This window comes from Paroedura picta, chromosome 14 (genome assembly GCF_049243985.1).
Source record: "Paroedura picta isolate Pp20150507F chromosome 14, Ppicta_v3.0, whole genome shotgun sequence".
Taxonomy (NCBI): Eukaryota; Metazoa; Chordata; class Lepidosauria; order Squamata; family Gekkonidae; genus Paroedura; species Paroedura picta.
The window spans coordinates 7,678,943-7,704,683 of NC_135382.1; the positions used below are offsets into that span (position 1 = coordinate 7,678,943).

At 48.8% G+C, this 25,741-nt stretch overlaps 1 long non-coding RNA gene across 1 annotated transcript in view; it reads right to left on the reverse strand.

Annotated features, from left to right (window-relative positions):
- Positions 1-25,741, reverse strand: part of LOC143823801 (uncharacterized) — a 106,051-nt gene that overhangs the window by 79,586 nt on the left and 724 nt on the right. The window lies entirely within an intron of this gene.

Below are 25,741 nucleotides of genomic sequence, written 5' to 3' on the forward strand. Positions count from 1 at the left end.
GCTGTGCTTGGGAAGAATGGGTTCATTTGGACCTGGAGTTTCCTTGGATCAACCTCTGCCATCACCAGGAGCTCTCATGAGTCCTGCAGAATCTGGTCTGGATCTTGCTATCCAGAATCTATTAGCTAGAATCTGCTACCTGCTTCCATCGCTGCTTCCATTCCTTTGTCAGGGAAGAGCACTGCTCTCCTGGCCTCACTTAAAACCCCACAGGATCAAAATTTGATCAAAGTAAACCTCTATAAATCACAGGATAACATAGTCCTTTAACAGATTCCACCAAATTTTTCAATAACTTTTGGCAAACTGTGTTGTTTCTGGAAAGTATGAAGTATTGAGTGAAAGTATTTATAGAGGTTATAATATAATATAGTATTGAATGGGAATGTTTATCATCTTCTGCCAGATAGTGAGATGGGGAGATTTGTTAACAAGATTCATAATATTTGGATTAAAACTACATCCCATCTGATTAAATGGACTGCACTTGAATATAGGGAAGGTCCTGAGAGTCTAAATGCATATAAAACTGGTAGATTTTTCATTTAAAATCTTATGTTAGTGGCATCTGACATCTTACAAGTTGCAGAGGATTTTTTATGCTGTTTGAGAACACATGTTGACAGTATTGTGGCCAGCAGGCGACAAAGGAAGAGTTGTGTTTGGGGAGGGGGGATCACCTTCCAGGAGAGGTAGTGGAGGGTGGAAGCAACGGTCAAGGTCTGGAGCACTTAAGCCAGGGATCCCAGGTCGTGTGGCTTGGAGAGGAGTGGGACAAAAGCTTCAAAGCCTTTCTCCCACCCAGAAAGCAACAGGGGGAGGGAGGCCCATGTAAGACCCTGTGTGAAGCCTTCCCAAGAAGCCAGGCCCTCTGCCGTTATTTATCTGCTCAATAAAGCAGCATCTTCCCCCTTTCAGCCAAGAACAGAGACTCACTAAGTGCAGATATTGCTGCAGATGACCATGCTCTGTCATTTTTTTTTAAATTTAGGATACTTCTTTGGGCCCCGTTCAGAGTTTTGCGTGAGGCAATTAAAACTACATGACTATATAAAAGCAGGCCATTCCACAAAACAGAATCAGGCTGCTTAACATGGGGAAACACCCTCCTGCTCTTAAAAGTCTGGGCAAAAGATGTGGCTTAAACTGGTGCCCCAGCGAAAGTAAAGGAGGCATGAGGAAAGCCCTGGTGGGGAGGGCACCCCAGAGCCTCGCCGTCAGCACAGAAAGCACTGAAAATCTATTTCCACCACCTCCCTTCTGAAGGCACAGAGCGCAGGACTTGAGAGGCAGCACATAGCAGACTGAACAGGACAGCAGAGTTAAGGCGAAAGTTCAGAATCAGGGTCCGTCCTTAGCTGGTTTGTTTTTAAAATGTTGCCCTGCCTTCAAGGAGTTCAGGGTGGCTTACAAGACTCTCCTCTCCATTGGATCTTCACAACAACTCTGCGAAGTCCAAGGAAGAGTGCCGGTCCTCAGGTTATTGATGCCAGGAGACATTCCACCACATCTCTACAAGGTACCAGAACTCTGAGACCTTTTCTGCACCAAGGATTCTGCCGGGCCCAGAGCTCATCCAGTAGCGGGGCTAATTCCCACTTCCAGATGGACGATGTCGACACTGACCCCGGGCAGTCCAAGGCCTGGTCTAACGCAGGCCATCGGTCAGCCCATGGCAATAGAATGCCAACTGGCCTCTGACCACCCTGGAGTGGCACTGACATCATCCAGAAGTGGGAGTTAGCCCCACAGCCTGACGAGCGCTGGGCCGGCCCAAATCCCTGGTGTGGGAAAGGTCCGAGCGAGGCCACTCAGAACTGCTCTCGGTCCAAGAGAAAAGTACGAGGCCAGATGGAGTCTGAAGTTCTTCACCTTCCCACAGTGTGCAGAATCCACATACCTCCAAAGGATGATGCTTTGGGGCGTCCTTTTAAGCCCAAGCAGTTGTCCAGCTGAGTGCTGCTTCCTTCGGCAGGAGTGTGTGTCCGTTCTTGTGTGCATAGCTGTCAGAACAAGGCCCACATTTTAAACTTCCCTGATAACCGTTCCCTGGAGATGTCGCTCTATTGGCTACCTGCTTCTCTCAAATGCAACAATCTCTTCTGCTTTGTGTACAGCGTAGTTCCTCTGTGCTGCCTCCTCCTGCTCACCCTGACATTTGTTAACCTTCCAGTAATGAAATTCACTTGCATTAATGGCTCAGATCGCGCTATAGTGGCTCTTGTCACAGTCGCTCGCTCCCTTTTGTTATCGCTCCTGCCAGCTCCCGTCAGCACGGACACAATGACGCTCCTTCATGCCTTTTTGCTACATTTCTCAGTGTACAGTGCCTTAAAATACCAGAAAGGATTTATGTACACCCCATGTCATGCTGGTTAGCTATTTTGTTTTTATTTAAAGGGTCTCGTTGCGAATATGGGCTTTCTTTGTACAGCCCTAATAGTTCAGACCAGCCCAAACTCATCAAAGCAGGCTGGGACCTTGGATGGAGTTACTAAGAAGAAGAAGAAGAAGAAGAAGAAGAAGAAGAAGAAGAAGAAGAAGAAGAAGAAGAAGAAGAAGAAGAAGAAGAAGAAGAAGAAGAAGAAGAAGAAGAAGAAGAAGAACTGGGTTTTGTGCCCCATTCTTCACTCCCCGAAGGAGTCCCAAAGCAGCCTTTTCCCTTCCTCTTCCCACAACAGATACCGTAGGAGGCCAGTGGGGCTGAGAGAGCTCTGAGAAAACTGCTTAGCGAGAACCGTGACTGGGCCAAGGTCACCCAATCAGACTTGTTTCTTCAGATTAGAGCCCACTGCTCTTAACCACAACACCACGATGGCAGGGAAGATGGGAGAAGGAAATGGCAAACCACTTCTATTCTCCTCTTGCCTTGAACAGTCCACAAGGTGGAAGTTGACCTTCCTCTCAGCTGGATGGCGCAGGATAGCCCGAACTTGTCCGAAGCTCTGCAGGGTTGGCCCTGGTTAGCACACTGACGGAGTCCTGCCACAGAAGTCCTGGGTTGCTATGCAGGGACCTTTCCTTAAAGGTAAAGGTAAAGGTATCCCCTGTGCAAGCACCGGGACATGTCTGACCCTTGGGGTGACGCCCTCTAGCGTTTTCATGGCAGACTCAATACGGGGTGGTTTGCCAGTGCCTTCCCCAGTCATTACCGTTTACCCCCCAGCAAGCTGGGTACTCATTTTACCGACCTCGGACGGATGGAAGGCTGAGTCGACCTTGAGCCGGCTGCTGGGATCGAACTCTCAACCTCATGGGCAGACAGCTTCAGACAGCATTTCTGCTGCCTTACCACTCTGTGCCACAAGAGGCTCTGGGGACCTTTCCTTGCACTCGACCAAATCCTGATTGGTCAGTCAGTCCTCAAGCACTGGAATTGGTGTGGGCACAGCTCTTCTGCCCATTCTGCTCTTCTGTGCATTTTCACAGTGGTGGAGTCAGCTACTTCCTTCTGCACGTGCCCCAAATAATGGGGGTTTACAAGGGTGGGCGCTGTCATCACTGGTGGGGCCATGGGTCACAGCACCCCCTTTGTTGTGAAAGAAGCCCTAAAATATCAATGAACATATTACATAAACATTAAAAAAACAAAACTAGTTCAGTTTAAATATACATATACATACACATATATATGTATATATATACACACACACATATACGTGTGTGTGTGGGTGCGTATGTTTTGAAACCAATCATGAATGTTCAAAAGTTCAGCTGTTATTCCCTTACATTGATAACAGCAGCTCCCAGAAAAGTCAAACAAAGCACAAGCCTACACACACACACACAAGCACACCCCAAAAGTTATTTTAGCGTGCCACCCAACTCCACGGCGAACCTGTTCCTTTTTGGTTCTAACCCAACACGTTCTAGCCCCAGTGGTCCCCAGCAGCAGAAAACAAGGCCCTTAGAGCAGCCAGGAGGGAGGGAGGAGCAGGTAAAAGCAAAATAAAGAAAATTAATTCAGTAGTCTAAACGTGCTGTCAACCATGCTTTGTAACTGCAGAACGTGCCATTGTCCCCAGAACCATCTATTCACCTTTGCACATTATTTCCACGTGGGCAGCAAGATTCCGGTTCAGGAGCACCTTTGAGGCCAACAAGATTGTCAGGCTATAAGTTTTCAAGAGTCTCTTCTCCCTTCCTTAGAGAGGCCAAAGGTTTCTACCCCAAGAAGCATGTTAGTCTCTGATGTGCTCCTGACCCTGAATCTAGCAGCCATGTGAATGTTAGTCGAAGCAGCACTTCTTTTCCTTGAATACTCTTCCTTCTTTCATCGTTTGGACCATTTCACGTGACAATAGCCGTGTCCATTTTGACTTCCTCCCACACACACACACCACTCATAGGACACAGAAGGGTTGTGCGGTTCGGCGGCCGAAGCAGCCGTTCCCGCCCGTAGCAGCCAGAGCCGCCATGCGGCTGAAATGAGCGGGACGGCCGCTTCGACAGCTGAATCGCAGGAGAGTCAGGGACGACGTTTAACGCCTTGCTTCCGCCTTGCGGTCGGTGTCTGGCACAGGATGATTGCTGTTTTGTTTGGTTCTTCACTCGGGTCTTTCCAGATGTTAAAAATAATTTTGAGGGCTGGATCGAGGCATTTTGTCACCCCAAACGGAGCCCAAGAGGGGAGGCCAGGCACCAGGAACAAGCCGAAGCCTGGATGCTCAGCACCCCGCTTGCTCTCCCCCCGCCCCAAACAGGCGCTTGAGGAGTTTGGTTGGACAACCACGATGCATGAGGGTAGCATGAGTGTACTGAATGGGTGCATCCATACCAAGGGGTCCAAGTTCGATGGTTCAGTCGAGCTGGAATTTGGAGGTACCTAAAAAGAAGCCATAAAGTTAAGCATGGCTTCCCCAGCTGTTCTCAGTGGAACAGAGCCAGAACCTACTCAGCCCCCCCCCCTCACCATCATCTTCAGAGGCCCTGCTTTGGGTGCCCCATCACAGGCTAGACATCCGGCAACCCAAGGAAGGGCCTTGCTTGCTTGCTTGCTTGCTTGCTTATTTGTTGTTGTTGTTGTTGTTAGGTGTGAAGTCTGGATGTGGGCCCTCCAAAGATGTTCCTGTGAGGACCCTAGCATTTTGCACCAGCTACGATTTCCAGGCCAGGGAAAAGGGTAGGCCAGCATAGAGTGAGCTACAGAAGCCCAGTCTGGAGGTGACTGTTGCATGGATCACTGTGGCCAAGCGATCTGACGCCAGGGAAGGCACTAGTTAGTGGCTCTGCCTGGCCAATTGCTGCTCTTGCTCAAGATTCTGCACCCCTCCCCCCCTTTCCGTCCTGCTGTGAAGAAGCTTCTAGTAACCCCTGACTGAGGGGAGGGAGGCATTTCCAAGAGCAACACAGGGGAGTCTGGGGACATGGGTGTGCGCCTTCCTTTTGAGGGGGGAGCTTTCCCCTTCTGCCAAACAGTTGGCTGACAGGGAGGCCACAGAAAAGCCCCTTCTCATTTAAAATACTGCTCTGGCCAGGGGTTAGACACAGCCAAGCCATGCATGTCTCTTTTCCACAACTCTCTGTAGATTTGAGGACTACCACACAGGGATGTTGTGCAGATGATACTAGATGCTGTTACAGAGGTTCTTTTGCCTCCTGTTTCATCTGCACAAGGGTAGGCCTCAAGGGTTTCAACTCCACAAAAATCTGTGTAGGAGACCTTAAATATTTCTTTTGCACAACAGCCCTGCCCACCCGCCAAAGCAGCTGTTTCTGCCTGGGGAGCTGATCTTCACAGTCTGGAGAAGAGCTGTAATTCCAGGAGCTCTCCAGGCCCCACCTGGGTTTGAAATATTTCTTGAGGTTTAGAGGTGGGACTTCAAAATGGTACAGTGCCTCAAAGTCTACCCTCCAAAGTAACCATTTTGCCTGCAGAGCTGATCATTATAATCTAGAGATGAGCAGCGATAGTAGAGACTGTGGTAGAGGTTTGCAGACTGATGTTGGGGTAGAGTGATGGAGGTGTATCCTGCCTGGGCTATGGCTTTGACCAGGCCTTACCTGCAACTATTTGTATTTTGGGGCACAGACAGATAGACAGACAGACAAACCAGCATGGATCCTGTGAGTCTGGAAAGTGCAGGGAGATCTAAATATGGAATATTTACAGCTTGAAACTGTAAATGGTGAACAGGCAAAATGCTGGACAGACATAGGAACTGAAGTGACTTTTCTCGAGCTTGGCCTGGTAAATAAAAATCAGTGTTTGCCAGGAAGGTCCTATGAAATCAAAGGCATAAGTGGCCCAGAATTTCAAGTGCAGTTAGCTTTACAGGGAAGTAGACAGTGAGACTTTGGGGGGAACTAGGGTCGAGTCTGCACGGGGCTTTTTATCCACTCCCAGCTCAAATAAATCCCTCCTGTCCACACTGAATTCAATTTCCATTTTGATTTTGAGCACTTTCAATTTTCCCTCTGCGACATACATGATTGATCCGCAGTGACCCTACATTTCCCCTGCGATATCCAGAAATGGATATAAGCCGCAATATTTGAAAAACCGCCACCAGTATAAGTGTAGGTTTCTGCTTTTTTCAAAATTAACTTACTACATGCCTGCAACGCTGAGGTAGCAAAGCAGTCTTCCCTGATTGGCTAGGGTGCCAGTTCAAAAACTTCCTGCTTCCTGGTTGCAAGGCTTCCCTCTCTGTTTTAATGTGACTGCACTCCAGATGCCCACACTTCTGTCAGCAGAGATTTGCTTCATTCTCTGAGAGGCTGCTGCTGGCTCAGCAGTCAAAAGAGAAGAAATAAAGCAATAATGCTGGCTGGACTTCACCTGACCCCCCCCCCTTGCAAGTTCAGGAATAGTAATTCAGCTTCATGACCAGCGCTCCCCTCCCCCCCCCTCTGAGCTTCCCCAATCAAGTGCAAAAGGCTTTCTGTTTCAATTCGGGGGTGGGGAGGAAGGAGGAAGACACAGGATCAAATTGATTTGAATTCAGCAGGATTGACAGCAGAAACAAAGTAAGTGCAGAATCAGCCTATGTGATCCACTTTTCTTAGGTAACGATATGGCCTTGCTCACGATAACTGGGACTGCTGTTGCCAGCAGAAGGCCTCAGGCTTCAGAAGGGCAGACATCACCAGCCAAGCAACAGCCTGTGCTAACCGTGTTTGTGGCCACATGTATTCCTTTTGAAAGGGGTGAAAGCTTAACTGCCTGGAGATGAGCTGTACTTCCAGGGGATCCTCAGGCCCCTCCTGGAGGTTGGCATCCCTAAACCTCAGTGGGATTCAATGCTACACAATCACCCCTCTAAAGCAGCCATTTTTGTCTGGGGAGCTGATCTTTATTGTCTGGAAATGAGCAGCAATTCCAGGAGATCTCCAGGCCCCACCTAGAGGTTGGCTGTCCCTGGTCTGGACATATGCCTTGAGATTTGGAAGTGGGGCCTCAAAAATGTATAATGCTTTTGCAGCCACCTAACCCGCCACCTAGCACCCTCTGACCTATTTCAGGTCAAGAAAACATTGCAGAGAGGAGGTAAGGTTGCCAGATTTGTGTAGGTTCATGTTCTGGAATTCCACACTACCTAGTTGTGCATAAACCTGACTAGGGTCAAGACTGCTGTGCACAGAGAGGGTTGCCAGCTTCCAAGTGAGGCACTAAATCCACACCAAATCATGAGCTAGTGCCCACTCCATTACAGAATGCAACAGGCTTTACTACTAGTAAATCCATAAATACCATCTGGACAGTTCCTTGCAGATTCTCCAAGTCCATCATGTGGAACCCCAGAGCCTAGGATGGAGATCAGCACTGTTCTCACAAGCAGGGCCAGCCCATGTCTTCTCACACCTGAGGGCAGCTGGCCACAGTCAACTGGGAAGGAGGCCTGAGGGTCTGGGTGCCCTGGGCCTGTTACACGGGCAAGAGCCCCCATAACTGTAGGCGGTCTTCGAGAAGATACCTCAATATGCCTGGCACCTATCTGGCGCTGTGCAGAGTGGTTTACCTTTGAACGAGACTGACAGCTGCTTGATATGGACAGTCACTGGATTCACTTCTTGGTCAAGGAGTTCAATCAGACAAGATGGAGTCCAGTCTATCCCTTTCTCCTCCATATTCCTCTAGGCCACTCCAACAGACTTAAGCCTAAATGGGCAGTTACGGGAGCCCTTCCCAGTCAGAAACCATTAGACTATCAACAGAAAAGAAATCCCTTCAGGGATTAACCGGTATCTCTTTTGTTTTACTCAGTCCTATTTCTTTACCCCAAACTGCCTGTTTGTTCATTATATTTATATACCGCCCTCCCCAAAGGCTCAGGGCAGTTCACATAAAAGAAATTATACAAATAACTTAGTTTAACAATAATAAAGTGATAACAACAAGCAACAAAGAACAGTAGACAAATATGGACAACATTAAATTAACACATACTGATAGCCCTGAGGGTTTAGCCGAAAATTCTGTTGAATTAATTTCAACCCATTGGTTCTGGTCCTACCCTCTGAGGCAACAGAAAAAAACTGTGCTCCATCTTCTATATGGCAGCCCTTCAAGTATGTGAAGATGGTTATCATATCACCTCTTAGTCATCGTCTCTCCAGGCTAAGCAGACCAAACTACCTCAACCTTTCCTCATATGACTTGTTCTCCAAATCCCTCACCATCTTTGTAGCCTTCCTCTGGACACGCTCCAGTTTCTCTACATCTTTCTTCAGTTGTGGTGCCCAAAACTAATCACAGTACTCCAAGTGAGGCCTAACCAGAGTGGAATAAAGTGATAACATCACCTCACACGATCTGGATACAATACTTCTTTTAATGCAGTCCAAAATCCCATTTGCCTTTAGCCACAAAGTCACACTGCTGACTGATGTTCAGTATGGCCTACTAAGACCCCCAGATCCTTTTTACATTTACTAGTGCCAAGACAAGTCTCACCCATCCTATAGTGGTGCATTTGATTTTTCCTAACTAAATGCAGAACTTTACATTTTCATTATTGAAATTCATTTTAGCCCAGTTTTCCAGCTTGTCAAGATCATCCTGATTCTGTCTTGTGGTTTGTTTGCTACCCCATCCTAGTTTAGTATCATCTGAAAATGTAATAAGCACCCCCTCTATTCCTTTGTCCAAATCATTTATGAATATGTTGAACAACCCTGGGCCCAGGACAGATCCCTGGGGCACTCCACTCATCTATCCTCTCCAAGAAGATGATGAACCATTTACTAAACTGGGAGGGGCAGCAAACACAACTGAAGACAGCCACAGAATACACGATGATCTTGATAGGCTCAAGAACTGGTCTAAACTGAATAAAATGAAATTCAATAGGGACAAATGTAAAGTTCTGCATTTAGGTAGGAAAAACCAAATACACCAATATAGGATGGGGGAGACTTGTCTTGGCAGTAGTATATGCGAAAAGGACCTAGGAGTCTTAGTAGACATTGCGCATGACTCAGCAGAGTGACTCAGTGGCTAAAAAGGCAAATGGTATTTTGGGCTGTATCAAACAGAGTGTTGTTGTTAGATGCGAAGTCGTGTCCGACCCATCGCGACTCCACAGAGTATTGTGTCCAAATCACAGGAGGTGATGGTACCGCTTTATTCTGCTCTGGTTCGGCCTCACTTGGAGTTTTGGGCACCCCAGTTGAAGAGGGATGTTGACAAACTGGAACGTGTCCAGAGTAGGGCAACAAAGATGGTGAGGGGTTTGGAGACCAAGACATATGAAGAACGCAATGGACACAATCTGAACACAATGGAAAACTGGGCAAATGAGAACAAGAACAAATGAGAACCCACTCCTCACTAGCGCCCGCTGTATTTTTTATACAGCTGGCTTAAGTTCTAGTATTTCTTCATAAGTATATATATTCTTAACATGTAGTGCCACTCCTTTATTTGTCTGCTCCTTTTAAATAAGTTGTACCTCTCAATCCTATTATTCCAGTTGTGAGACTTATCCCACCAGGTTGTTGTAATGCCTATTAGATCATAGTCCCCTTCCTTTATTAGGACTTCTAGTTCTTCCTGCTTGTTGCCCATACTCTGCACATTAGTGTAGAGACATCGTAATCCTTCATATGAGTACCCCAGGCATTTAATTTTTGAACATTCATAGAATCATAGAGTTGGAAGGGACCTCCTGGGTCATCTAGTCTAGCGATCCCCAACCTGTGGGCCGCAGACCACATGTCGTCCTTCGACTAATTGGAGGTGGGCCCCAAAGGACGCCTTCTCCCCCCCCCCGGCCCTTTACTTCATCCCCCCTGGCCCTTTACAACACACTTCATTGTTGTGGCGTGTCTGTATCTTATTTTGAAGGGATGTTTAAACATTACCATAGCGATCAGAGAGCGTTAGGGCAGTGGTTGAGAGTAGAGGAGTAAACTACCCCCCCCCCACCGGGCCTCAGTAAAAGGCGTTGAGTGGTCCCCGGTAAGTGGTCCCCGGTGATAAAAAGGTCGGGGACCACTGATCTAGTCCATCTAGTCATGTAAGTTAATAGTTCCCTGCATATGTGCCATTCCCCTTAAATTTGCAGTGTTCCCATCTACAGATATTGTCATCAAACCAGGCTTTGAATGTTCTTCTCGCTCCCCCATTGGAATTAGTGTAAAGCCCTCCATGTCTTCAAGACTCTTTGCAAAAGTATATTTTTACCGCCCATACAAGGTGCAAACCATGTCCTGATAGAAGAGTCTTATCACTGTAGCATGATCCATGGTCCAAAAAACCAAAAATGTTCCCGATGTCACTAATAATGTAGTCAGTCATTTGTCTGCATTATTTTTCTTTCCCTCCCTAAACCTCAGCCATTAGCAGAAGAACTGATGATAACACAACCTGTTCTCCCAAGTCCTTCACCTTTTCCCCAAGGCCACGTAGTCTCCCTTCATATGCTCCACACTGCACTGGGCATTTGTTCCCACATGAATGAGCAGGAAGGGATATCTGTTCTTGGGCTTTACAAGTCTTTTCACCCTTTCTGTGACATCCTTGATTCTAGCACCAGGTAGACAGCATACCTTTTGAGTCAATGTCTGGTCAACATACTTTGACTTTCTAGTCCTCACAATAGGAAATCCCCAATTCCCAGCACACGTCTCCTAGTCCTAACACACTGGGGAGCAGAAGAGATATTTCTTTCATCCACAGGAGCCTGCGAAGCATCTTCTGAGCTTTGGGGGAGTTGGGAGAATAATCCTTGCTCCTGTGGTCCAGAGTCATGATCTACAGGCAGATCCTGGAAACGATTTCTGAAGGTCAGAGGGGCAGAATATCTCTTTATTCTTCAACACCACTGGGTAATATTCTTCCAACCGCTGTCCTCTTGTATCAGGTTCTCCTCAAATTAGAGGTATCATTCCCACCTCTTCCACCTGCTTTCCAAAATGTGCTCTGTGAGTTCTAAGAACTCCTCTTTCTAAGAACTCTTCAATGTATTCTTCATTCCCTCTTCTCTGACTCCAGCCCCCTCCTACCCATATTGGTCTTGCTGCTCCTGATCACTTATTGCAGCCCAATATGTTAAGGCCTGATTCTGGAGTATGCCCTCTGGGATTCCCCCCCCCCCATGTCAAACCCATGTCAAACCCCCCCCCCCCACGTCAAACCCATGCACGATACGGAAAAGAGGTTTCCGGCTTTTTCCCTCCACCTTATATCATACTTGAAACAGTCCAAGGAGGAGGTGTTCCATTAGAAAAATTGCCCCTTCTTTTAGAATGTTTGTGTCAGCAGTGATTTGCGTGGAAACTCCAGAGGAAAGAAAATCTTTTTGCAACTATCTTTTCTTTTCTTTGAAAACAGAGCAAACACTGACACGGTCCAGCCTCACTCAGGACTGAGCTAACATAACAAGCAGAAGCATTTTGTTTCATACAAAGCTCTCATTTGTCCTCTGTGCTTGTTCTCTCTGTGTTTTATTTGAGTAGAGCACACACTTCCTCTTGGGGGGAACCATATGCTATTCAAACACGAGGGGTTTCTAACTTGACTAACCCAGGGCTCCACATGCATGACTGCACAAACAAAATGTATTTATTTTTGTATTTATATGGCACCCTTCCCCAAAGCTCAGGGCAGTTTACATATAATAATTAAAAACATACAATAATATAAATATTCAAGTTTCAATATAAGTAATGTAAGTAAGAGCCTCTTGTGGCGCAGAGTGGTAAGGCAGCTGTCTGAAAGCTCTGCCCATGAGGTTGGGAGTTCAATCCCAGCAGCCGGCTCAAGATTGACTCAGCCTTCCATCCTTCCGAGGTCGGTAAAATGAGGACCCAGCCTGCTTGCTGGGGGGTAAATGGTAATGACTGGGGAAGGCACTGGCAAACCACCCCCTATTGAGTCTGCCATGAAAATGCTGGAGGGCGTCACCCCAAGGGTCAGACATGACTTGGTGCTTGCACAACGGATACCTTTTAATGTAAGTTTTAAAATCCAGAATTAGACTAAAACCATTTGTCTATGTTGTCTCTTGCTCAGAAGGGAGGCAAAGGGGTACCAAATAATATTTAATTTGAGATAATAGGAGGCCAGTGGAATTTTAGATGCAATTTGGGAGCCCCAACCATAGGCCCAGCAGAACACCTGTTTTACAAGCCCTGTGGAATTGCCCAAGGTCCTGTAGGGCAGTGGTCCCCAACCTTTATTAGGCTGGGGACCGGCAGGGCATTGGGCCGCGCCTGCAGGGACCCCGCGGGCCACGCCCACGAGCCGCGCCCGGCCGCGCCCGCGGACCCCACCCGCGGATCGGGCCACGCCCGCGAGCCGCGCCCGTGGATCGGGCCGCAAGCTTGCGGCCTGGGAAGTTTTTTACTGCGGGGGGGGGGGGCGGGGAGAGGGAGCCGCGGCCCGGCGCCATGGCCTTTGCGGCCCGGCGCCGGGCCGCGGCCCGCAGGTTGGGGACCACTGCTGTAGGGCATTCCATCAGGCCAGAGCCAGGGCAAAAAAGGCCCTGGCCCTGGCTGAGACCAGTTTAATTTCTGACGGAGACAGAGAGAGAGAGAAATGGTTTCTTAATTCTTTAAAAGCAGCCTTCATGTACTATCATACCTGTCACAGGCAAACAAGGCTGACTGAAGGTATTTTGTTACCATAGACTAGGGGTGGCCAAACTGTGGCTCTCCAGATGTCCATGGACTACAATTCCCATGAGCCTCTGCCAGCACGCACCACGTAGACTAAAAGATCTTCTGATTTCAGATGAGCTGATTTCAGTTCCAGGAGAAAAAAGTTCTGCTATGACTAGCTCAGCAAATGTGTTCCAAGAAGATCCCTCGTCTTCCCCGGAGGTCTGCTGCAGACTGCACTTTTATGGCAGAGGCATCCTTCCCTTTCAAGGGGAGCAGCTAGAAGGGAGCCTTTCTTTGGCCTCCCAACACACACAGCTTTCCTGCCAGCTGACCCGAGAACATCCCAGCACTGCCTCAGCCCTGAAGTTCTTCCTGAATTGGGGAGGGGGGGTATGTGGGGGGGGGTGATCTGATGACAAGACCTACTGCAGTTATGGCAATTACCTACTCTACAGGACTTTCACGGTAACAGTGAGCTGGCATTTATCCACAGTAAGCCCCAAAGCAATGAAAAATTCAGTTCTTATAAAAAAAACTTACTAGAAGTACATTTTTAATCAAAAATGAGAAGGGCTTGAAAACTGCACCAAGAGTTACTTTTGCAGCTATCATTTCATCAGAGAGATAATAAACTAAAAAGTGTTAAATATGAAACTAATTTCAGTTGCTGTTGCCAGATTGTTTTGTGTGCTTTTAAAAGACGTCACAGGCAGTGGCCATCTGTTAATCACAGGTGTGTATCTGCTAGATGAGGTAGGCTCAGTCTGGTCTGCCAAAATATAAAGGCAGCCTAAGCCAACATGCTTGGGGAGGTGAAAGGTCAGCTGTTTTGAAGTATTACAAAAAGGAGCTTCATAACAGATCTTTGCCATTGATATCATTGATATAAGTGGGAGCAAAAAAGAGTTTTAATCAAAGCTGCTTTGGGGATACTTATAAATATTAGGCGACATACTGGATCCATTGGTATGAACAGGCATTTGCTTAATGCCTCCATGGGAGTCTGAAATGGGCCTACCAAACTTATCCATACTCTCCTCGAGGACTGATGGTGCCCAGGGCAACTGAGGACTTGGGCTGCCCCATTCAACAGAGGAAAATGAGACATCTAGAATGAATGTTTTACTTAGGACGCATTTGAAATAAACAATGTAAAAATAATCATAGATAAGTTCTTCAGAAGAAGAATGAAAGGGGGTTTTAATACACTGCTTTTCACTGCCTGAAGGAGTCTCAAAGTGGCTTACAATCGCCTTCCCTTCTTCTCACCACAAGAGTCACCTAGATGGGGCAGAGAGAGTTGCGATGGGTCAGACACGACTTCGCACCTAACAACAAGAAAGAACCAGGTGAGGAAACTTGCTCTCCCTATCTAGATGGGATCCATCTGTTGGTTCCCACCTCAGCCAGAAATCCAGAAGTGATCTTCAATGCCTCCATCTGTGGAAGGTCTCCAAAGTAACGTTGCTCCAAAGTAAGTTTAAGATTCTGGTACCTACCCACAAGGCCATCCTTGGTCCAGGTCCTGTTTTTCTGAGAGACCACCTCTCTGTCCACACACCCCAAAGAATACTTTGCTCTACTAAAACCAACCCCCCACCCACCCACCCCGAGACCGGACAACCAAGGTTTTTCTCAGGGCCATAATGGCCAATCCGCTAACAACGGTCACAGATCCCAAGGAGGTACTTCTGACCTCAACCAGGCCCAGGACATTCTCCATCCTGGCTCCCACCTGGTAGAATGCGCTCCCACAACATATCTTGGCCCTGCCAAAACTAGCACAGTTCTTCTGCCAGGCTTTGGTTGGGGCCAGTGAAACAGTAACATCTGCCTGGCCCTCCCTGTGAAAAAGAGGTCCCCAGATCACACTCTAGTTCCAGAAGAGCAGGAGTCAAATGTGGTGTTAAATTTTAAATAGATCTATTTTAGAAAGTAAATTGATTTAATTTAATAATTAAAATGATTTTAATGATTGTTGTCAATATGATGTATAGTGCCCTGAGCCAGCTTGCTGGGCAAGGCAGTATATCTTTAACCGCTCCTGCGGAGCGGATAAAATGAAGCAGTAAGGACCCCGAGGGCGGGCCCTGTCCGGTATGTAGAAGGGTGCCCATTGGCTCCTTCCCCTGGACTGGCAATTGGAGGATTGGGCCCTCCAATTGTCAGTCTGGCGCCAAGGGACCAATTGCGAACCATGTGGAGCACAGCTCGAGAGTGGTCCCTTGGCCCTGGACTGACGAATCCCCACCCTCAACATCAGCTGACTTCAGCCAACCACCGCCATTAAAAGCCTGCCCGCCGACACAACAGGTAGGCGGCGGGCCTCGACCGCCAGGCAGTGGAGGGGGGATGCCGGACCTCAGTCTTTGCCAGCCCCAAAGCTGCCTCCGCGTCTCTGACGTGAGAGCCCTGCCTCTTTCCCGACCTCGAAGCCGCCTCCTCAGTGGGGAGGCTCCAACCAAGAGGCTTCGAGGCACGGGAAGAGCCAGGGGACGCACCGGCCCTGACTCTTTCCCGGCCCCGAAGCCTGAGCCGACAAGCCCTGCGTGCTCCGCCGGGCACACCTGGTGGGAGGCCCAAAGGCTTCGCAGCGGGCAGCACCTACCGCCGAGGCCCACCCACGTCACCCGAAGCCTCCCGCTGCCCCATGCGAGGTCACGGGAAGCCTTCACCCTGCAAAGGCTTCCCTGGGGGGGGGCTAGCGCCCATTTTATTCAAAAATAAAATGGGTTTTAAATCTAGTAAGTTAAATAAATGATATGGGATAATCACACTGGACTTGTACAGCTGGTGTAAGAGTTACTTATATGTGAACACCCATTAAGTCAGGGGTAGTCAAACTGCAGCCCAGGCTCATGGGAATTGTAGTCCATGGATATCTGGAGGGCTGCAGTTTGACTACCCCTGCATTAAGTATTGTCAGAGGGGTGGATTTGACCACCCTTTCCGTGCTTATCAATTCAGTCATAGGAATCCAATAGGGGCCGGTGTTTGGCTGATCTCTTAGGAACTGTCAGCTGCCTCAACTTGCATTCCTTCAAGGCCAGTTCCCCAGTTGAGCCACTCAAGTAACTGCTGGGGGCCGTAATATGAAGAGCACAGATGGTCACTTCCAGAAAGGCTGTCAAAAACATGACCAGTGACTGGAGTCCCCTCCTGGTTCTTCACTGACACCAGACAAGCCCAAGCCAAGGACACAGACAGCTGAGGAAGGGATGGGTGTGTGTCTTCCTTACAATGACAAAATACCTTGAATGACCTTTCCCCTTTCTTTACATGACTGCTATTGATCAATTTCAACCCTGGGGAGGGAGCCCAGTCCCCCCCCATTTGCGCTATGCCTTGAAAATGTAATAAAGCTGGACTTTAAATAAAACTGCTGTGAAAGAAATCAATTCTTCATTATAATGCAAAATTCATCACATGGGGGATGGTGGATCTACAGATTTTGAAGCCTGGTTTTCAATATACAAATTCAGGATTTTAAACTTGGAACGGAATCCTACACCCCCACACACTACTTTTCACCTTTCCTTAATGCAAAGTCCTGGCAAACAAAGCCCACTCAAGAAAACAAGCTGTCATCACAAAGAATAATTCTTGGTTGCTTTAAAGGCAGGAAAGTTGACTGAGTTTCAAACACTTCTTGGACATCATTCAGGCAAAGCCAGGTTTTTAGGCTGTTTCCTGATTAAGATTTCCCTGGAAAAATGGAAAGTTACTTCTAAGTGGACCCACATAGGGTTTCTCCCTGAATTACCATTCCTTTCCATCGAACAAATATAAGCCTTTCCCATCTTGGAAGTGAGCTAGAGTTTGGGGAGACTTCAGACCAGCCTGGTTTGGGAAGCCTGGTATGGCTGGAAAACAGCTACATTCATGCCCACCTGGGCCCCTCACCTTCCCATCCCCTCCAGGCCCATCATAATTTATTTGGGGGGGGGGTGACATTACCATATATGGTCATATCACCTGTTCACTTTAACAAATTTTAAAAATATACTAAAATGAATTAATTAATTAATTTAGTTATTATTCGATTTCTATACCGCTGCTTGCCGTAGCCTCGTGGCGGTTTACACATAGAATTCTAAAACAATAAAAGCCCAATAAAATCCCCATTAACAATCACAATGGCGACCATAATCTCCCGTAATCCCTCCTTATTCAGGTTGGGGCACTAGATCTAATCTAATGCAATGAGAGCATTAGATGAAGATGAATTTGGGAACCAGTTGGAAAACCCTCCCCCGGGACTCTGCCCCGGCCTCAACCATACGCCTGGTGGAAGAGCTCCGTCTTGCAGGCCCTGTGGAAAGCTGGTAACTCCGGCAGGGCCCTCAGCTCTTCTGGGAGCTCATTCCACCAGGTTGGACCAAAAAGGCCCTGGCCCTGGCCCTGGTCGAGGCCAAGCGTACTTCCCGGGGGCCCGGGACAACCAGTAAATTCATAGCCGCAGAGCAAAGGGCCCTGCAGGGGGCATAAGCAAGCAAGTGGTCCCACAGGTAGGCAGGACCCAGACCACGTATGGCCTTAAAGGTTAATACCAATACCTTGAACCTGACCTGGAAACAGACAGGTAACCAGTGCAGTTGATGAAGCACCAGTTGGATATGGGCCCTTCAAGATGTCCCAGTGAGGACCCTCGCAGCCACATTTTGTACCAGCTGTAACTTCCAGATCAAGGACAAGGGTAGGCCGGCATAGACCCAGTTACAGTAGTCTAATCTGGAAGTGATCGTTGCATGGATCACAGTGGCCAGGTGTTCTGAGGACAGGTAGGGCGCTAGTAGCCGGGTTGGTGAAGGTGGAAAAAAGCCGTCCTGGCTACTTTCATGACCTGAGCCTCCACTGAAAAGGAGGCATCAAAAGTCACCCCCAAATTCCTGGCAACCGGTGCAGATGTTAATTACACCCCATCCAAGTGGGGGCGGATCACGGGGGCGACTGAAGGGGCGGGGGAAGACAGCGATGTCCCCCTTTCTGTCTTTTCCAAGCTGTAGGGGCACCAAATTTGCAGGGTAGCTATAGGAGCCTCTCCTCAAAAGTGCTCCCAAGTTGCAAAATGATTTGGCCCAGGGGGTCCAGTTCTAGAGTCACCCAAAGAAGGTGTCCAATCCGATCTCCATTACTTCCTATCATGAGAAAAAAAACAGATTATCTTGTCCGTTCTCACCATAGGAAATAATGGAAGTTGGATGGAGGCACCCTCTTTTGGCACCCCTAGAATTGGACTCCCTGGTCCAATCTTTTTGCAACTTGGGGGTTCTTTTGAGGAGATACTCCTGTAGCCTTCCAGCAAGTTTGGTGCCTCTATCTCAAACTGCCCCCCCTTCAGAACCCAGGAACCCTTTCTCTCTCCCTTTAGTTTAAATGACCATTTGTTCAAATCACCAAATCGTACCAAATCACAATTTGGCAATTTAAGCAAGGTTGATTCAGCCATTTAAAGTTATTGGGAGATGGCAACTTGGACTATATTTGGCCGATTCGTGGCCAAACCACAGCTGATTCAGGTACTTAACTATCAATAATCACGTTGTGCATTTGAGGCATGTACTTTGGTCTAATAGCATTAAGCCTCATGAGTCCAAAGTTGCCAATTTTATGGAGTGGCCTAAACCACTCACAAAAGGATGGACAAGCATTCCTCAGCCTGGTGAATTTCCACAGAAGATTTGTAAAGGGGTTCAGTGCTCTGGCAGCTCCTCCGTATGACGTGTAAGAAAATCTGGATCCCTAAGGCAATCTGATCCCCTGACTGCCAGTAGGCGTTTGATGATTTGAAGACGCAGCTACCACAAGCACCCACTTTGGTGCCTCCGAATCGTGAAAATCCTTTTGTGGTTTGCACCTGGGAGCTATGTAGCTCCAAAAGGGAAGTGATGAGCTGTTGCCCCAAGAACAAGCCTTTTGTACCCTGGCTCACTTTGCTTTGGCCCTTTAACAAGTTGAGGCACTTTCTGCGTGGTGCCAAATTTATTGTGGAAACAGTCCCAACCATTCATTGGCTGGATGAAGGGAAATAATGCTTGGATTCTGAGGTGGGCCTTCAGCCTGCAGATGTTAATTTTGAAGTTGCTAACATTAAAGGCAACCAAAACACTGAGGCTGTCCGGTGGGGGGGGGGGAGTGAGGCCTTGAGAGGGTTTTTGTGTAGTTCTGCTTTCATATCTGTTTTGCTGTTATTCTTACTTTATGATGCTCTGAAAACTTTAAACTATCTCACCTGATAGAAGTTTAGTCGCTTTGCCTACATATGTGAGCTTTGATCGGGGTTAGGTCATGGATTTCAGCTTATTTGGCAGGGGCATGAGACAAACAGATTACTTCCAAGGGTTAATTTATATAATAACAGGCTCATTCCATTTTGGCCGTGTTGTTAATTGGGCCTCTCTGTCTACTTAGCCCTTCTCATCTTCAAGGCCAGAGTTAGGAATGGGGTGATTGGCTCTTCATGAGCATCTGCAGCCCACAGGATGGGAGAGGAAACAAGAGGGATGAGGTCATTTTCTAGACCAGGGGTAGTCAAACTGCGGCCCTCCAGATGTCCATGGACTACAATTCCCACAAGCCCCTGCCAGCGAAAGCACTTTCCTGAAGTTTTTGTGTCCATCATACAAATTGATATCTAATGTCATACACATGAAAGCATCACTGTCAATTACCAAGGCTTGTGATTTTCTTCCATTTTTGCTACATGAGAAACACAATAATTAAATTGTTTACTTTGGGGGGGAAACCTTTTATGTTTGAGTGTAAAGTTGCTTGCTGGTGCTGGTATTTGCATTTCTACTGAGCAAGCAGTCCCTCTTGTTATGACCAGACTTACCGTACATACTCACATATAAGCCAACCCGCATGTAAGGCGAAGAACCTAATTTACCACAAAATCTGGGCAAATTTATTGACTTGCATATAAGCCAAGGGTGGGAAATGCAGCAGCTACTGGTAAATTTACATTAATTAACTGGTAAATTTATATTACATCAGTAGGTTAAATGTTTTTGAATATTTATTTCAAAGAAAAACAGTAAACTATAAGTGCCAAAGGGGGTTGACATGAATATCCAGCCTCCCCTCCCCCTTCCACAAGTACAGAAAAGTCAAGAAGATGAGTAGCTGCTGGGTTTTATACCCCACCTTTCACTAACCAAAGGAGTCTCAAAGTGGCTTACAATCACCTTCCCTTCCTCTCTTGAGGCCAGACACCCTGAGAGAGCACTGACAGAACTGCTCTGTGAGAACAGCTCTGGCAGGAGAACCAAACAGTGCCTCCCAGGCCAGCAAACCAGAACAGAGCAACAGTACCCGAAGTTGGCAACCTACTACAACAAGTACAACAGCTACCAAACTGGGGGAATGGACAACTCTAACTACAAATGCAGTTTCCACCCCCCTCCCCCTCAGAACAAAACACTGAAATAAAGAATTGTAAAACTGAAAACTGAAAGAAAGAACTGTAAAAATCAACTTTTAGAAGAAATAAAACCCCAAGAAGAAAAAGCAAACAATGTTGCCCCTCAAATGAAAGAAGAAAGAAACACCAGGAGGAAAAAAACAACAACAGTAAATCCCAAAGCACCAACTTCACCTCTGGGAGGTGGCCAGAGAGCCGGGAGAACTCTCCGCTGCCCTCCCTGCCGCTGGCACCGGCTGCATTTGGACTGCAGTGGGCTTGGAGACTAGAAACCATCTAATGTAAACTGTTACTGGACAGGTTGGCTGGACTGGAGATTGCCTTGCAATGTATCTAGTGGGTGTAACTGGTGGGAAGGGGTGCTGGGAGATCCGATAGATGTTATCAGCTCTTTGGCCCCAACTGAAAGCTTGCTGGAAGAGCTGCTTTGCAGGCCCTGAGGAACTGTGCAAGCTCCAGTAGGGCCCTGATCTCCTCCGTGAGCTCATTGCACCAAGGGGAATGTCAGAGGCGGGGACTTAGCCTTAGCCTCCACCCCTGTGACCCCCCCCCAAAAAAAAGTCTTGCCATTACCTACTTCACCCCCCCTATTCTCCTTATACCTTTTGCCAGTCCCACCCCTGTCCTCTCTCACAGCATTCCTCTTAGGGTCCAGAGTAGACCCTTCAATTGACTGGTCAGACAGTGTGAGATGGGAGGGCCAGATCTACTCCATAGTCAGTGGGCTGGGGAGATGTCGGGGTGCTTCTTTGATAGAGTGTGACTTCTCCACTTTGTGGCGGCCCCTCTCTGGTCTGGTGGTGAACTTGAGCAGGGCTTCCCTGGACAGTCCCATCTGGTCATGACTGCTCCATCTCACAGAGACTCTTCTCTGGTGACTGCAGTGCCTGGTCTTGTAGTGAGGTGGGAGGGCTGGCCAGGTGGTGGGCCCACAGAGTGCGGGCTGAGCAGCAGGCATTAGGGATGATGAGCAGAAGCCTGTTAGTTTTGGCGGCAATTGTGCAGGGCTGGGGCATGGCTTGAACCACTCTGGATCCAGTTTGGTTGGTGGTAGCATCAGGGGTCGGACTGCAACCTGGATGGTGGACGTTCCTTGACCTGTTGCACTGGTCAGGCCATGATCCGCTTTGTCCCTGCTCCACAGGTGGTTGTACTGGGGTTAGGCTCTTGGGTTAGGTTTTCTGGTGGGTGTTTGTGCCAGAGGAAGTCAAGGTTGGGTCCTGCACATTGAAGGGGCATCAGGGCTGGGTGTTTGTTAGGGAGGCCATGCCGGTGATGGTTGGGAGGATAAAAGGAAAGACCAGCAAAGACCAGTCTGTGGGTATGACCTTTTGTTTGATTTTCTTTTCTACCTCTTGAGACTTTGCTAGGTTCTTCTCTTGCATTCCTTCTTTCTTTAATTCTTCTTGTCATCTGGTTGGGATTTTTCCTAATTGTTGGATCAATTGTGGTGGGGGTTGGATCACCAGTAGTTTGTTAGTTTCCTTTCCAGGTTTAATTTGATTTGGTTGAGCTTGCTTTGTCATCCCTGTTTTCTTAGAATCACAGAATCATAGAGTTGGAAGGGGCCATACAGGCCATCTAGTCCAACCCCCTGCTCAACGCAGGATCAGCCCAAAGCATCCTAAAGCATCCTATTTCTTGAATTTGGCTGAATTCAATAAACTTTTGGTGCTTTTTCCAGCAGTTTTAGATATTTTGTATGGGAGCAGCCAGATTTGTTGGGCCCTGTTAGCCTCTTTGACCATGTAATTTGAATCATTCTTGCTCACAATAAGCATTTTTACAGTCAGTTCGTATTGGCCCCAGAACGTCTTCCAGTTTACATTCTTTCCCATTAAATGTTGAAATGAATGCAAAATAAGATTCAGGTAGGGAACTTAAAAACGGTCCAATTTGTAAATCCTCATCTACCACTTTACTAGTAGTTGCAAGCTTATTAATTATATTTAATAATTTTTCTGCTTTCTTGCAGTCTAATGGAGAAAAGCTGCATGACCACAAGCCCTCCATAGACCTTTCTTCAGGCTTCAATCACCCACAGTTTCTTGTCCTTGTAGGTATAAAATTGGGAATTAGACAGTGTAATAATAATCAGATTTCGTGCTTTATAGTCTGCCTTTTCCCATCCTGTGATCTCATTTTTAGACCCTGGAGGTCATGGAACAGTTAATGAAAAAAAATTAGCCTTTTCCTCCTTGAGCTGATGATCACTTCTAAGTCCCTCTAGGATTGCATATTGTTTTCATATTAGCAATGCAAAAGGTGTTAAAGGATGTTTATTTCTGCACTCAGAGTTTGGGATCAGCTGTTAAGCAAATTCTTTCAAGAGAAAAACATACCCCCCTCCTCCAAAAAAAAAAAACCCCTTTTTAAACTTCCCTCTAGGCACCCCTAACTCTCTTGGGATCGCTGGTGAATATACCGGAGTTTGCCCATTCATAGAAGTCCGGTACTGAGTACAGTAAATAAATCCCTGAAGAAGTAGCTTACACAAAAGGTACATTTGCTCACATAGCTCCAGTTCATGTTCAGGTTGCAGTTGAAAGGAGAGCCAGAGGCCTCATCTCCGGAGGACTTGCCCTGTCCTCAATGGCCAGCTGGTAGATACAGGAGAGACCCGCAGAGACATGGATTTCCTGGAAGATCATGTGAAACCAGACTGGCAGGTTAATTGGGGGGGGGGGAGTGTGATATAGTGTCCCCCAATGCCCAGGCATGCTGGGTGGTTTACTCCAACAGGGCAACTCTGGATCCAACCTGCCTCTGGCAGCACTAGGGAGCCACCCCGAGTGTGCAAGCTGGCTGTCCCAACTCTGAGCTCCCTCCTTGAGGGGGAAAGCCCTCCACTCAGACTGGCCAGCCGGTTTGCAACCGTAGATAAAGACTTAATTTCCGGGAGGAAGTGTGAAGTGCCGAGGTAAGCATGTCAGGATCAACAGCCGCCGTGGACAGTTTTATGGCCCTAATTAAAGGTTCCCAGGCGCTCCGCTGAAGAGCCAGGAGGCAACTGGCGGCCAGGCAGCGATTGCAAAAGCGCTCTGCGCTGCGGGTGAAAAGGTGCCTTTTCTAGCTCTCTGTCTCTCTCTCTCTCTCTCGCTGAGCACCTGGCTGGCTCTCCTCTCCCCTCCTTCCGCACCTCCAGACACCTCCTTCTCCCACCCCCATCGCGGCTGCTCAGCAAAGGAGGAATTGGGTTCGCTTCTTGCTTCTCGCGTCGGCTGACCATGCAGGATTCCCTGGGAAGCGGGCGGGTTTGGAAAGGTCTGGCGACGCCACACATCCGATTCAGACGGATGAAGTGCGGGTGGTGTCCTTATTGCAGGGCTCCCGGGCAGGTTTACTTGGAAGGAAGCCCCTGGACTCTCGCTAGGCAATTGTGCATCAGGACCCCCGCCTCTCTCCTTAAGCAAGATCCGATTCCGACAAAAGTGTCATCCGCGGAGGCTGGAGAGGCAGTGAGCAGCCTTCATTCAGCTTCAGGGAGTACTTCGAGTAACGCGGATTCTTTTCGGGAGTCCACGAGAATGTCTGAATGCTTGGCAGAATCAGTCCACAGCCATCTGGGCCAGCTTCCTGTTTCTAGGAGTTAGGTCTCAAAGGTCCCCAACAAGCCCCGGTTTGATCTCAGCAATTGGTTTCCAGAGATAGACTGCCTCTGAACATGGAGGCTCCGCTGTCCTCCACTTCCGTGACTCTTGTCAGGGACCGGTCCTCAACAAACCTACTCAGCCCGGAGGCACCTTTCAGACCAACGGAGTTTTATTCTGGGCACAGATAAATGTCCATGTGCATGCACGTTCCCCGTGCCATTCTGCGAGGCTTGCCCCCAAGAAAGTGCCCCAGCCCTTCTCCACAGCTGGGGAACCGTGAAGGCCCCAAGCGCCACTCGCAGCACAGGCCGAAGGTGCAAAGCGAAGGCCCGCCTGCAGTCCTCTCTCCCCCCCCCCTCTTTCCAAAGCCGCCAGCGGGCCCCTCAGCCGAGGCCCGCATTAGTGGCCCCTTTTGATGTTTTCTCCAAGCAGGGAGGTGGAGTCCTGCCTTTGAAACGCCTTCCTCCTGGGGCCGGGTCCTGAGAAATCTCTCGAGGTATTCGCAGGCCCCTCTGCTGCGCTGACCGCTCCCCACACCCCCCCCCCGGGCCAGCCCTGTTTTCAGCCAACGCCCCAAGCCTCTTTCCCGGGCAACCAGTTACGAGCGCCGCTTCTGAGTGGGCTGGGAGCGAACCGCCGCCGGAAGCGAACTCTGGCCTCTCTTGGTAGCGACGGGCGCCCTGCGTGGCTTTCTGCACTGGCTCCGAGGGGCAAAGAGGCCTGGGCTGGTGCCCGCGGCTCGGCCACGTACTCAAAGCTGCTCCACGCGAATCGGAGAGTCTGCAGGGGGCAGTCCGGGCTGGGCTGTTGGGGGAAGCCTGGGAAACTGAGCGCCGCTTCGGATTAGTGAGCCCGAAGGAAACGGGCCTGAGTTCTCCGCCTCCAAAGATCCCTGAGAGGCGATGCCAGTGGGATAAAAGGAGGCCTCCCCGATTCGAACCAGCCGCATTCGGCCAACCAGCCGCATCCCTGTCCTCGGAGGAAAGGCAAAACGGGGGCGCTCTGGGCTTCTGCGGGAAACTTAGGACGTTTGGGGAAGAGAGACCCGCTCTCGCTTGCCCCCTCCCCTCCCCTCCCCTCCCCTCCCCTCCCCTCCCCTCCCCTCCCCTCCCTCCAGAGAGCCGGCGCGCTGCAGCTGGAACCGGGGCTGGCCAACCGGCCTTAATCTCTTGCAAACGGCGCTATCGAAGCTTGAATCAGCATATCTAATGTAAACGAGCTTTCGCACATAAATAACGTGCCACATCTGGCCCTTGGGGGTTTTATAGCGTCTTAGCGACCCAGCGATTTATGGGAAGGTGAGCTTGTTAAACGGGGGGGGGGGGTTAACTCCTGCGCTGAAGTGGCCTGAAATGTGGGTCAGCTCGAGGGGGCTGCGGAGGGGGAGGTGACGAGCCTGGAAGTCTCGACGCTGGCTGGCGGGAGATCTCCCGATCCGGCGGGATCGAGCCGAGTAAGTGCAGGAGGGGGGGGGGGGCGCAGGTCCATCTGCTCCGAGGAGCCGGTGGCAGCTGAGGGAAGCGCCGTCCAGGAACAGGCGTGTTTGCGCTTCCAACCAATTTATTACCCGCGAACATATGGCCAATATTTTGTCCCACGTCACCGAGCGGGAAGCAAAACAAACAAAACAGAGTTGGGGGGGGGCAGTGCAGGAGCGGCCGCGAGAGAGGCCTCCTCC